Source organism: Myotis davidii, unplaced genomic scaffold (genome assembly GCF_000327345.1).
Source record: "Myotis davidii unplaced genomic scaffold, ASM32734v1 scaffold280, whole genome shotgun sequence".
NCBI lineage: Eukaryota > Metazoa > Chordata > Mammalia > Chiroptera > Vespertilionidae > Myotis > Myotis davidii.
In genome coordinates this window covers 405,540-418,991 of record NW_006292026.1, presented here as the reverse complement: position 1 = coordinate 418,991, position 13,452 = coordinate 405,540, and positions in this window count along the sequence as shown.

The window sequence follows — 13,452 nt, the reverse complement described above, 5'->3', positions numbered from 1 at the left end:
ACTGCGCCTCCTCTGAGTCTGGGTATGATATTCTCTTTCCTCCTAGTTGTAGAATTTCCACTCAGCCAGCCTCCCTGTGGTTCTGGATGATGTCCGTTCCGTCTTTTAGGTGTAATTTGAATTGGTTGTTCAAGGCAGCAATCTCTGGCGTTAACCTATGCCGCCATCTTGGTTTCTCTAGTCTTGTTTATTTTAACTTTTTCCCCCCCTTGCCATTAAAGTTGAATCCACCCAAACATTACTAAGACCTATGTCAGGAAGTTTACTGCCTGTGTTTTCTTCTATGCATCTTATGGTTTCAGGTCATACATTCAAGTAGTTAATCCATTTGAATTAATTTTTATGTATGGTATAAGATAGTGACCAAGTTTCATTCTTTTTCACAAGGCTGTCCAGTGTCCCCATCACTATCCATCGAAAATACTGTGCTTTGCCTGTCGTATAGTCATGCCTCTATTTTCATAAATTAAATGACCATATACGCATAAGTTTATTCCTGGGCTCTCTGTTCTATCCCATTGATCTATGGATCTGTTTTTATGCCAAAACTATGCTGTTTTTATTATTACAGCATCTTGATATAGCTTAAAAATCAGGGAACATGCTTTCTTCTTTCACAAGATTGCTTTGGCTATTGGGGTTTTTTGTGGCTTCATACAAATTTTAGGATTGTGGCTTTCTATTTTTTTTTTGTTAAAAATGCCATTGGAATTTTGATAGAAATTGCACTGAATCTGTAGATTTATTTTTATAATACAGACATTTTATCAATATTAATTCTTCTAATACATGAAATATTTTCCATTTATTTGTCTTCAATCTCTTTCATCAATGTCTTATAGTTTTCGTGTACAGATCTTTCACCTCCTTCATTAAATTTTATTACTAGGCATTTTATTCTTTTTTAAAATATATATTCTGTTGATTTCAGAAAGGAAGTGAGAGGGAGAGAGAGCTATATAAACATCAATGATGAGAGAGAATCATGGATCGACTACCTCCTGCACACCCCCTACTAGGGATAGAGCCTGTAACCTGGGCATGTGCCCTAACCTGGAATCGAACTCACAACCTCTTGGTTTATAGGTCAACGCTCAACCACTGACCCACACCGGGCAGGCTGGTATTTTATTCTTTTTGATGCAATTGTAAATGGGACTGTTTTCTTCATTTTGTCCCATATGTCCCTTAATCCATCTTCAGTTTTTGAAATTCTTTATTGTTTTTGCTGCTCTGTTTGTGTTAGTGCCACTGCTCTGTTTTACAGAGCACTGATCCTTTCTTCTGCTTCATTTAGTCTGTTGTTTAACCCTCATAGTCTATCTTTCAGTTTAGTTGTTTTCTATACCTCTGTGAATTATGTTTGGTACTTTATTATATTTTCCTCTCTGTTGAAGTTCTCACTGTATTAATATATTCTTCTCCCAAGTGCAATGAGCATCCTTATGAGCATTACTTCAAACTCTCTGTAGGAAAATTTCTTGTCTACATTTCATTAAAGCTTGTTTCTGTTGTTTATTTTGTTCTTTTGTTTAGAACATATTCCTTTGTTTCTTCATTTTGTTTGATACTCTTTGTTCTATGTAATAAGTGTAAGAGCCAACTCTCCCAGTCTTATAGAAGTAGCCTTGTATAGGAGGTAAAACGTAGTGTTCAACCTTGCCCTAGCTCTTGGTTGTCTCTCAAATGTTTGTGATTGTCAAAACAGCCTAATTTATTCTTGATAGGTTCCAATTGTTGAGGGTGGGCTAAAACCTGTCAGTGTTCCAAAGAGAGGGACCTCAGGCAGTACCTATTTTAGGCTGATGGGAACCTAGATTTTTTATTTTTAAAAATATATTTTTATTGATTTCAGAGAGGAAGGGAGTGGAAGAGAGAGATAGAAACATCCATGATGAGAGAAAATCATTGATAGGCTATCTCCTGCATACCCCCTACTGGAATCCAGCCCACAACCTGGGCATGTGCCCTTGACCAGAATTGAACCTGGGATCTTCAGTCCGCAGGCCAACACTTTATCCACTGAACCAAACTGGCTAGGGTGGAAGCTAGCTTTTAAAGTATGCAAATATATATAGTCCAGTGGGATCACAATAGTAAATACTTCTGGCTTCCAGACCAAGTGATCTGGAGGTGTCTCCTGGGCAACAGTTGCAAAACTTTGGAAAGCGTATATAAGCTCCTTTAGTGGTACTAGTGAACTCAAGTGAGACCAAGAGGGAGCTGACTTTAGCAGGGCAGCTGGAGAGTGTTGTGGCTGTGCACTCCTGCCGGCTTTAGATGGGTACCTGGAGAATGCCCTGACTGCATGCTCTCATCAGCCTTGACCAAGCAGCTGGAGAGTTCTGTGGCAGCATGCTCCTGCTAGCCTCTATGAGGCAGATAAAGATTATTAGAAACATACCTGCCTGATGGCTTTACTGGGGCTGCCAGAGAAAGCTGTGATTATGGATGCCTGCTGGCTATTTTGAGTCAGCTTAAGAGTGCTTTGTCTATGCACGCCCACCAGTGTAACGGGGCAGCTGAAGAGCACTGTGACCGTGCACACCTGCCAGCTCTAGCGGGCTGCTGGAGAGCACTGTGACTCTACGTGCCCACTGGTGTTAGTGGGGTAGCTAGAGAGTGCTGTGACTGTGTTATCAAGGGAGAGGGATAGGACAAAATGGCATCTGCCAGCACCTGTATTCCCAGAAAGAGTCCCAAGAGGTCCTACTCCTCTGGCAGATGCTTTAAGATTAGCAAATGAATCCCCTTCACATGAAGTTTAGATGAACTGTGGCTTTTGCACTGGCTCCTGGAGTGAGTCTATACGTGAGCCCTTCAAGAGAAGAATTCCTGTTCCCTATAAAACTTTGTGGCTTGGGGTGTAAGCCCTGTTGGATTTCAAAGCCAGACATTTGGGGACTTGTCTCTCACATGCTGGTCCCAAGGGTTGGGGTACCTTTGTGGGGCAAGAGCCCCTCATTCCGCAGGAAGAAGCTCCATATATATGAGATCCGTTCCAATGTGGGTTAATGCACTATGGCGGGGGATGTTAGTGGGACCATGTATCTGCTTCTCCTACCCATCTTGATGTGGCCCTTTTATCCTTTGTTGTGGGGGTGTTCAGCTAGTTTCAGGTCTATTTCAGAGGGAATTATTCCATATTTAGCTGCAGGTTTGGCCTGTCTGTGTAAGGAAGTAAGTTCAAGATCTTCCTATGCCACCATCTTGAACCACCTCATAGTCAGTTTTTTGGGGGGGAAAAATGGTGTCTGCTAACTCAAATATTGGCTGTATTTGTTTGACTTGCTTATAATTTTTATCTCTTAGATTTTTGTCTTATTTCCTGAAATGAGTTATATTTTTGGGTGAAATGCCAGCCACTAAATGAATTTAATTTTCTTTTGACAATACAATTAGAATAAAAGCAGGTCATTTCAACCTTATGTATTAATATCACTCAAGGCTGTGTTTTAAGCTTTAGAAAATTTGATTTACTTTTGTTCCCCTTATTTCTAGGGCATAGCCCTTCCGAGGCCCTGGACTCATATTATATAGTTCCTAGCACTGTGAGACTGCCTAAATATCTGCTTGGAATTGTAGCCTATTAGCAGCTTCTTGGTTTCTTGGCCTCTCACTGCATTCATTTCTCCAGGAAATAATGAATGCAAGTCAACAACTCTGCAGATCCAAGTTCTTTGATATTCTAGAATTCTGGGGTCTTGGCACCTGCAGTATTAACTGTCTTTGTAGCTGTGAACTCCAATGTTTTTCTCTCCATCCTAGTGAGACTTCTGCAAGCTCCAGGCCACTGTATTTGGTTAGGCATCCATATTAAATGAAGATAAGCAAATATATCTAAGAGAAAACTTAGCAAATGTGTGTCCAGTCTCATTTCATGTCACTTTTTTTCCCCCTGGATCTTGGTTGCTCTTTGGCGCTGTCACAAAACTGTTTTCTACATTTTATTTAGGCTGTATATTTTGTATCTAGGATGGTTAGTCTGATACAGACTATTTTTTTCATAGGCCATACCAGAATGCTTTGTCACTAGCATGTTTTAAAGTCATATTATACAGCTAACATATTTTTTTGTCAAGTCCTTAGGCAGTATTAGATTTTTTTTCTACCAAAGATTTTGGTCTTGAAAAAAGATTTCTTGGTTGTCAACAACTTTTTTTTCAATTGCTCACTAGGCCTTCCTTTTAGATTAAAAAATAATACTGGAAAACTCATTAATCGTATTCCAAATTAAGGTATAATTGCTTGATATACTTTCCATTTAAAATTGTATATAGACTGCAAATAAGATTTAGGTTCTATTATACATTTTTTGGAGATAATCCAGTGCTTTCAAAATGAATTATGAATTTGAAGAAGTAAATTCTTATCTGCTCTTTAAAATGGGAACAAATGCATAATATTTCTTTGGAAGACTACAATAATAACAGGTAATTGTAGTTACCTCTAGGATGAGAGACTGGGGCATTGAGGACCAGTTGTGGAAGTATTCAACAGCATGTAACAGGAGATTACTATGGTACTTTAACCAAATCTGAAGTAAATAAGCTTGTTTGATTTCATAAAACAAGGGATCAATGAATAGACAAGCAAAAAGCCAATACACCTGCTCAAGGAACTGAGATGCATTTCTCTCTCTGTTCTGAATCTTTTGATGTTCAGGTTTAGTCTTTGGCATTACCAAGATGGCTACTCTACCTCTAAGAATGTAGTCTATGTTCCAGACATTAAGAAAATGAAGAAAGTTGTAGAGAAAAATTTGTCTACTTGAGACTCTTCCTTTTTATCAAGAAAGAAATTTTCTCAAAACCCACTCAAGTAACTTCTGCTTTTGTCTTGTGAGAGTTAAGTTACAAGGTCAAATTTAGCTGCAAAGGAGCCTGGAGAAGTATGCGTTCTTACTAGTAAAGTGCACATTGGATATCCTATATAATAAAAAAGTAATATGCAAATTGACCCTAAGGGCGGGACAATTGGTTGCTATGATGTGCACTGACCACCAGAGGGCAGACGCTCAACCCAGGAGCTGCCCCCCTGGTAGTCATTGCGCTCCCACAGGGGGAGCTCTGCTCAGCCACAAGCCGGCTGACGACTGTAAGTGCAGTGGCTATAGTGGGAGCCTCTTCCACCTCCTTGGCAGCACTAAGAATGTCTGACTGCAGCTTAGGCCTGCTCCTCGCTGGCAAGTGGACATCCCCTGAGGGCTCCAGGTTTGCCAGAGAGATGTCTGACTGCCAGTTTAGACCCAGTCCCCCAGGGAACAGGCCTAAGACAGCAGGTAGACATCCTCTGAGGGGTCCAGAACTGCAAGAAGGCATAGGCTGGGCTGAGGGACCCCCCCCACCCCAGCCTGAGTACACGAATTTTCATGCACCAGGCCTCTAGTATTGAATAAAAGAGTTTAGCTTCATGAGAGTGAATATTATATAAAGAACTAGCATTATCTATTCTTTTTCACAGTATGCACTTATATAATATTTGATTTAAAAGAAAAGTGTGCCAAGTCAGTTGACATTTATAATAAGTTATATATTTTAAGCATTGACATAAATAATAACAAAAAGAGTTATTATAGATATTCTCTATATTATCTGTCTGTGTGTTAAGGTCCTAGTTTTATAAAAGTAAATTACCTCTAGTTTTTCTACATAGCTACCTTGTTTATTAGCTTTGAAAATAACAGATTTTTTTATATTTTAAAAATCATATTTGTAACTACACATTTTGAAAATAAACAATCTAGCTTACATAATAATCAGTGAAAAGTTGGGACACATGACTAAATCCAATGTTATGGATAGTGTCCTAAAAATTTCCAACTTCCTTAAAAAGTCACTCGGTTTTTGCTATGGAACAAGTTGTTACAGTGATATATCCCCAAATATATAGGAAGCATTTGGGATTTAGTAATATTGTTCCATTGACCTTGTAGCAGCATCTTTTTCCCTCTCATCAAATTTCCACTGATCTTTAAAAAAAAATCATAATGATTGCCCAAGCTGGCATTGACACATGATTTTAAGGACAAGAGAGAAAAGTGAGTCCTGACACAGATATATATTTTATGTTACAGCAGCTTCAAATAATAATGGAGATAAAGTGCATCTATGAAAACCCCAAGCTAATATCATATGTAATCATGAAAGATGGAATGCCATCTCCCTAAGATCAGATACAAGACAAGGATGTTTACTCTTATAATTTCTATTCAACATAGAGGTTCTAGCTAGAGCAATAAGTAAAACAAAACACACAAAATATCCAGATTGTAAAGCAAGTCAGGCTGTAAAGCTGTGTTTATTCACAGATAACATAATTGTCTATGTAGAAAATATTTTGTCTCCAGAGAACCCAAAGTGGATCAACAAAAAACTTCTAGAACTAAGAAATGAGACTAGCAAGATGGCAGAATATAAGATTCAATAAAAACATAAATTGCATTTCTATATACTAGTAACAAACAATCTAAAATGAAATTAAGAGAACAATTACATTCATAATATCAAAATAAGTAAATATATACAAATAAACTTTAACAAAACAAGTGCAAGACTTATACACTGTAACTACAAAACATTGCTAAAAGAATTAAAGACTTTCTAAATAAATTGAAAGTTCATATTCAAGGACAAGAATACTCACTATTGTGAAGATGAAATTCTCCACAAAATGGTCTATAAATTGAATGGAATCCTTATCCCTATCCCAGAAGGAATCATTGCAGAAATTGACAAGTTGATCCTAAACTTTATTTGTAAATGCAAGAGACCCTGACTAGCTAAAGTGATATAAAAAAAGAAGAGCAAAGTTGGAGAACTCACATTTTCCTAATTCAAAATATAACTATAAATACACAGTTATCAAAACTGTGGTACTGGCAGAAGGATAGATATATAGACAATTGGAATATAATTGAAAATTTATAAATCTTAATATTTATGGTCAATTGATTTTGTGCCAAAGATATCCAGACAATTCACTGGGGAAAGAATATTTTCAACAAATGGGACTGGTATAATTGAATAGCCACGTGCAAAATAAAAAAGAAACTTAGACCCTTATTTCACACCTTGCATAAAAATCCATTCAAGATGAAAGATATAAATTTCAGAGCTAAAATTATTAACTTCTAGAACAGTGGTTCTCAACCTTCTGGCCCTTTAAATACAGTTCCTCATGTTGTGACCCCAACCATAAAATTATTTTTGTTGCTACTTCGTAACTGTAATTTTGCTACTGTTATGAATCATATTGTAAATATCTGATATGCAGGATGGTCTTAGGTGACCCCTGTGAAAGGGTCGTTTGACCGCCAAAGGGATCGCGACCCACAGGTTGAGAACCGCTGTTCTAGAAGAAAAAATTTGTGAGGTTGAATTAGGCAGAATTTTAGTTACAACAAGAAAAGCATGATCCATAAAAGAAAAAAATCATAAATTGGACTTAATAAAACTCTTTTTTTTTTTACCTCAAAAGAGACCATTGAGGAAATTAAAAGACAAGGCTGGGAGAAAATATCTGCAAATCAGATATCTGAGAAAGGACTCATATCCAGATATATATTCTTACAACTTAGTAATAAGACAACCCATTTTTAAAATGGGCAACATTTTATATCTGTTTCACCAAGAGGATATATGAATAGGTAGATGAAAAGAAGCTTGTCATCACTACTTATTAGGGAAATAAAAATTAAAACCACAATGAAATACCACTTTATACCTACTAGGATGTCTATAGTACAAAAGACAGAAAATACTAAGTGTTTGCAAAGATATACAGCAGCCGAAACTCACATATAGTTGTGGTTTCCACTTTATAGCAAGCAATTCAATTTTTTAAAAAAGTTAAACATAAATTTACCACATACCCCAGTAATTACATTACTAAAATTCAACCCAAGGAAAATGAAAACATAGGCCTACAAAAAGAACATGTAATTAGGTATTTATAACAGTAACATTCATAATACAAACAGACTGGAAATAATCCAAATGTTTATCCACTGGTGAATGGACAAAGAAAATGTAGTATGCTCATATAATGGATTATTACTTAGCAATCAAAATGATCAAAATACTGATACATGCTATAATATGAATGAGCCTCCAGCACATCACACCAAGTGAAAGAAGGCTGATGCAAAAGACTACATATTGTAGGATTTCATTTACATAAATGCTTAGAAAAGCACAGTTATAGGGATAGAAAGCAAATTAGTTGTTGCCTAGGACTGGGTGTGGGAGTGGGTGTTAATTACAAATGGGAACAAGAAAAACTTTGGAGTGCTGTATATTTCTAATATTAGGTTGTAGAAATGGCTATACTCACTGACAATTAACTAAAATCATTGAACCATACATTAAAAATGGGTGAATTTTATAGTATGTAAGCTATATCTCCTCATAGCTGTTAAAACTTAATGGAGACCATTTTCAGTAGCTGTGTGTTAAGTGTAAGTGGATATTTCTGTTAGGTTAAGATCATTAGTTTACATAGCTTTAAACAAAGGCCAAAGCACTTGAGGATTTCATAATAAGAATAGTTTGAAGGTTTTAGTTAGTTCATATTTGTATAGAATTTATATTCCTGAATGGCAAGTCCTATTAAGGATGATCATCATAACTCATATTTTCAATCACTTTGGGATATAAATCCTTTATCCATTTAATGTTCTTTCTGTAAGCCCTTGCCTAGAGAGTTCTTCTCACAACTTTTGTGAGAATTGGAACTAATGAATAGAATTGCATCTTATTCTTGGTCCTTTAAGAAAAATACCTTCTCTGAGGAAGAACAAATTGCATTACAAATGTCCTCATTAATTTTTACAACAGGCTTCTTCAGAAAAAAATTAAGTTTGTCCTTAAAAACAGATGCAATGTTATTTCAAAATCTTGCTTCCTTCTTAGATTTCAGGAGTTGAGTTAATACTGATATCAATATAGAAATTCCAAGGAATTACTCAACAATTTTAGCTTGCCAACTGTTATATTAGTAAGACTTTTTAAATGATGGACTTACTATTCATCAAATATGTAAAATTTACTATAAAATGAAAAAAGACTTCAAATATGCAGCTGTAAAGTACTCTATTTCAAGAAATGCTGTAATTAGAAATACATTATGCTTAACATGAGTTGCCGCATCTTTCTATGGTTGAAGAAAGAAAAAAAATTGTAGCCTACTTTTTCTTCTCTCCAAAAACAAATGTTTTTCCCCCATTCACTATGATTTTTTCCAGATTTAGAAAAAAATGATCTTAAAATATCAATGTCAGAAGGAAAATGAATATGTTGAATAGAGAAAGCCAGACTGAATAGAATCCTCTATCACATTCTTGGCTATCTGGATACTTTCCTACAAATACAGATTTTCTGTAGTTTTATAAAAATTGTACATGGTTAAAATTAGATTTTGGCTGTAAGCTTTAAATCATTAAGGATAGATCCTCACTGCATATCATTTTTAGTTTCAAGGTTTTTACTTTCAAATGCCCAATCATTCCAATATCTTTTATTTGACTGACAGAATATTTATGTGAGATGGAAAGACATGTCAGTACAAAAGATGTATTCATTCGACAAGCGTTCATTAGTACCTACTATCTATGTCAGCGGTCACCAGCTGGTGGTCCATGGACCACTGGTGGTGCATGAGGTCTGAAAGGTTGGCGACCACTGATCTATATATATAAAAGCCTAAGCAACCGAATGACCAAATGACCGAACTACCAAAGGACTGGTTGACTGGTCACTATGACGTGCACTGACCACCAGGGGGCAGATGCTCAATGCAGGAGCTCTCCCCTCATGGTCAGTGCGTTCCCACAGCCAACCTCCCCTGGCCAGCCAACCTCCTGCAGCCCCTTCCCCGGCTGTCTGGGCCTGATCACCCGATCACCAGCCAGGCTGAGGGACCCCACCCTTTGCATGCATTCATGCACCAGGCCTCTAGTGTATTAGATAAAAAGCCAGGGTAAATGAGAAAGGGATTTTGATGGTGGGGAAATTTCACTCGGGAGAAGAAAAGGAAACACAAAGATGACCTTTTTAATAGGAATGAAATTTCCAGGACTCAGTAAATTAACAGCAATTTGAATTCTGAGGTTTGAGAACTTCAAAAAACTCTGAGCAGGAGTACTCCATCCAAAGTCTGCACCAAGAGACTTGACCAACCCTACCATGGCTTCTATCAACCTAAGGTGGTCCCTAGGGTGATCCAACCCCCTTTTGAGTTCCTGTCTGGGAAAGCTCAGGACTGTCAAAAGAATTCACTGTTTGTTGCAGCCAACACTTAAAAAGATAAGCTCCTGACCTACTTCTCTCAAAGCACTTACTGAAAACAGCCTGTAATGTGAATCCTGTCCTCTGTCTCTTTGAGATGTATATGTTTCTATTATAACTCAGATGTGTCTTTCCTAAGAACCTGAAAGCCATTCCTTTGAAATGTAACCATCAGGAAGACTAGGCCTCTGTCTCCCAGTCTCTGTGGGAGTATAGAATCCTAACTTTGATACTGGCCAGCTTGCAGACACTGACCAACCCCTCACAATTTTTCAGTTCCCTGTCTCTACTTGAGCCACCCCTGCCTCGTTTGCTCCCCCCCCATTCTCCCTTTAAAACACTCAATCCTATGCAAATCAGAATTGAGCTCAACTCTTTGCCCTACTGTCAGTAGTTGCTAAATGAAATAGGTATTTATGGTTTTAATGAGTGTCCATCTTTGTTTATTTTAACAAGCTTATTCCCTGATGTCAGTGATATACATACACTCTTCTCCAAATAAGAGGAATGAACTCCAACAAGGCATTTAACAAATTCACAAGAGTTAGCAAAGTCTAAGCAATTTTAACAGTGACATATCACTGCCTGAACTCCTCCCCTTCTAATATCTCAAATTATAGAAGCAGGAGGGGGTGAGGGATGGGGTGGAATGGGAAGGCAGTATATAATCTATCTTCAAACTGCAGCTCAGAGTGAAACAAACATGTATGTCTCTGGTATGGTGAGAATGAAGTTAAGAAGTCATCTTACAAGAGGCAGAAATAGAATATTGGGGACCAGCTATAATTATAAGAAATATTAATCATGCTCTGTTAACTGTGATTGTTTTGTTCTGATTAAAGAAAGCACATTCTAACTTAGCACATGGGACCTGGGAACTCACCTGGAAATGCAGCCCATCCTCTCCATCAGGGAGCTGCCTATTATCATGGAAAAATTGACAACCTTGTTGTAGAAACCTGAGTTGCCAGCCCTTTCGCAGCAGACCCCCAGCCCTTTGTATATTGCCAGCCCTTTGAAGACTTCCAGCCTTTGTGTACCCTCAGGCCTTTGCCTACCCTCAGCCTACATTACCTGTAAATTGGCCTTTTGCCTACTTCCCCATGTAATCTTTGTCCTCCTACCCAGTATAAGCAGTTGGCTTATGGTAGGGGGCAGAGCAGATTTTTGTGGATGACCTGCTGCTCTCCTATACTGCCGGCAGTATTGGAATAAATGCTCATATATGATTCAACCCTGTCTCTGCTTAATTGGCTCAAGTAGTGACAGGCAGCTCAGACCCATTGATACACAATATATATCAGGAAAAAAAAAACACCACAAAACAGATCTAGAGAGAGTTTCCTAAGCACCAAGAAAGTGAAAAAAAATAGCCTAATAACTATGGAAAAAGAAGAAAAGAAAAAAGCAGTAAAGACAGAAGGAGGAAGTGATGCAAAAAATAAATTATTCAACTTAAAATAAAACATAACCCAAGAAAGACGATAATTCCCCACTTGTGCCTTGCACTATAAAATAACTTCAATAAAGCTAGAGGTCAAAGATGAGATGATTAAATAATAAATGATATTAAAATAGAGATTACAGATCTTAAACAATATATTGTGGACAAAACAAATACCATTCAGGACAAATAAATCAAGAATAAATATCCTAAATGGACAGAATCAAAATGACTGCAAATGGAATTACTAAAATGGAGGGCAGGCTGATATAATCACAGTCAATGCAGATAAATGTAACAAAGGGGTGTAAAACAATTAGAGTAAAACTAAAATGTAGAAGCTAGACAACTATGATTTAAAATAAAACTTTTGTGTACTGGAGTAAAAAATCCAAGCTAACAGGAATTTAAAAATATAAAAATATTCCCTGAAGTGAAAGAACTGTCCAAATTTGGAAAAAGCACTATGTTCCAGAAAACATATATAGTCTAAATTATTAAAATGGAAGTGTAAAAAATAATTCTTTAGTTATATATATGCAGAAAAATTAAACAACTTTGAAGAAGGAAAATCCAAACCAATAGCTACACGTTTCTGATAAGAAATTTAACTGAAAAATGTATTGCCAATTAAGGGACCATTGCAGTACCAAGCAGATATTCCCATCGTAAAGCAACTAAGGGAGTAGAATACCCATAAGCCTTTCTGTTTTGTGTTGTGTTTCTTTTTTTTTTGGGGGGGGGGGAATTAATTTATATCTCATTACATTATTGAAATCCAGACATTTGAAAAAATTAAAATGAGGACCCCTGGAAAAGAATGGATAAATACTGGTAAATACAATGACTAAACCACTTTATAATATAATTAATAGTAAGTCATTATGGAGGTATAACTACAGAATAGAATGGGAAATTTATAAATCTTGTTAATGTAAAAATAATATAGATGTCAAGGGATGTGTGGGAGAAAGTGAGAACTTATGGTCTCATCTTTCATAGCACAGAGTTGTTCAATATTGTCTTAATTGAAACATAGTTTAAAAATATGCAATGATGCCCTAGCTGGTTTGGCTCAGTGGATAGAGTGTCGGCCTGTGGACTGAAGGGTCCCAGGTTTGATTCCAGTCAAGGATTCCTAATGAGGGGTCTGCAGGAGGCAGCTGATCAATTATTCTAATCATTGCTGTTTTCTAACTTTCCCTCTCTCTTCTTCTCTGAAATCAATAAAAATATTTTAAAAATATGTAATGACTCTAGCCTCTTTACTGTTTTCTATAATCTGTTAAGTTTAGAAGACACTTTAAGGATATGATAACTCCTATAAAAACGAATCATTTATTTGACATGGAACAGGCTTTTTTTTCTATTTACTTTTCCTTTACTTTGAAATAAACTTAAAAATAAAAATTAGAAATACATAGTGTCATGTTAATACAATTAGAATGTTACTAGACTGTTGTTATTGACTATTTTCACTGGTTCAGTAGTCCCCAAGTGTTATTGTTTCCTGTTTTTATTCTACTTGTAAAAGGCAAAGGCAATTACTAGTTAAAACCACACATGAAATTTGTGTGCGAGTTTTAAGGATTAATAACAAATATTGCATGAGAGAATCAGTGAAGTAATAAGTTGATGTTAAGGAGAAATATGTTTAGGGGATGTAAACAGTGCTAGAAAACCAACTGAAAAATATAAAAGGACTCTTGATACTAAATTTCA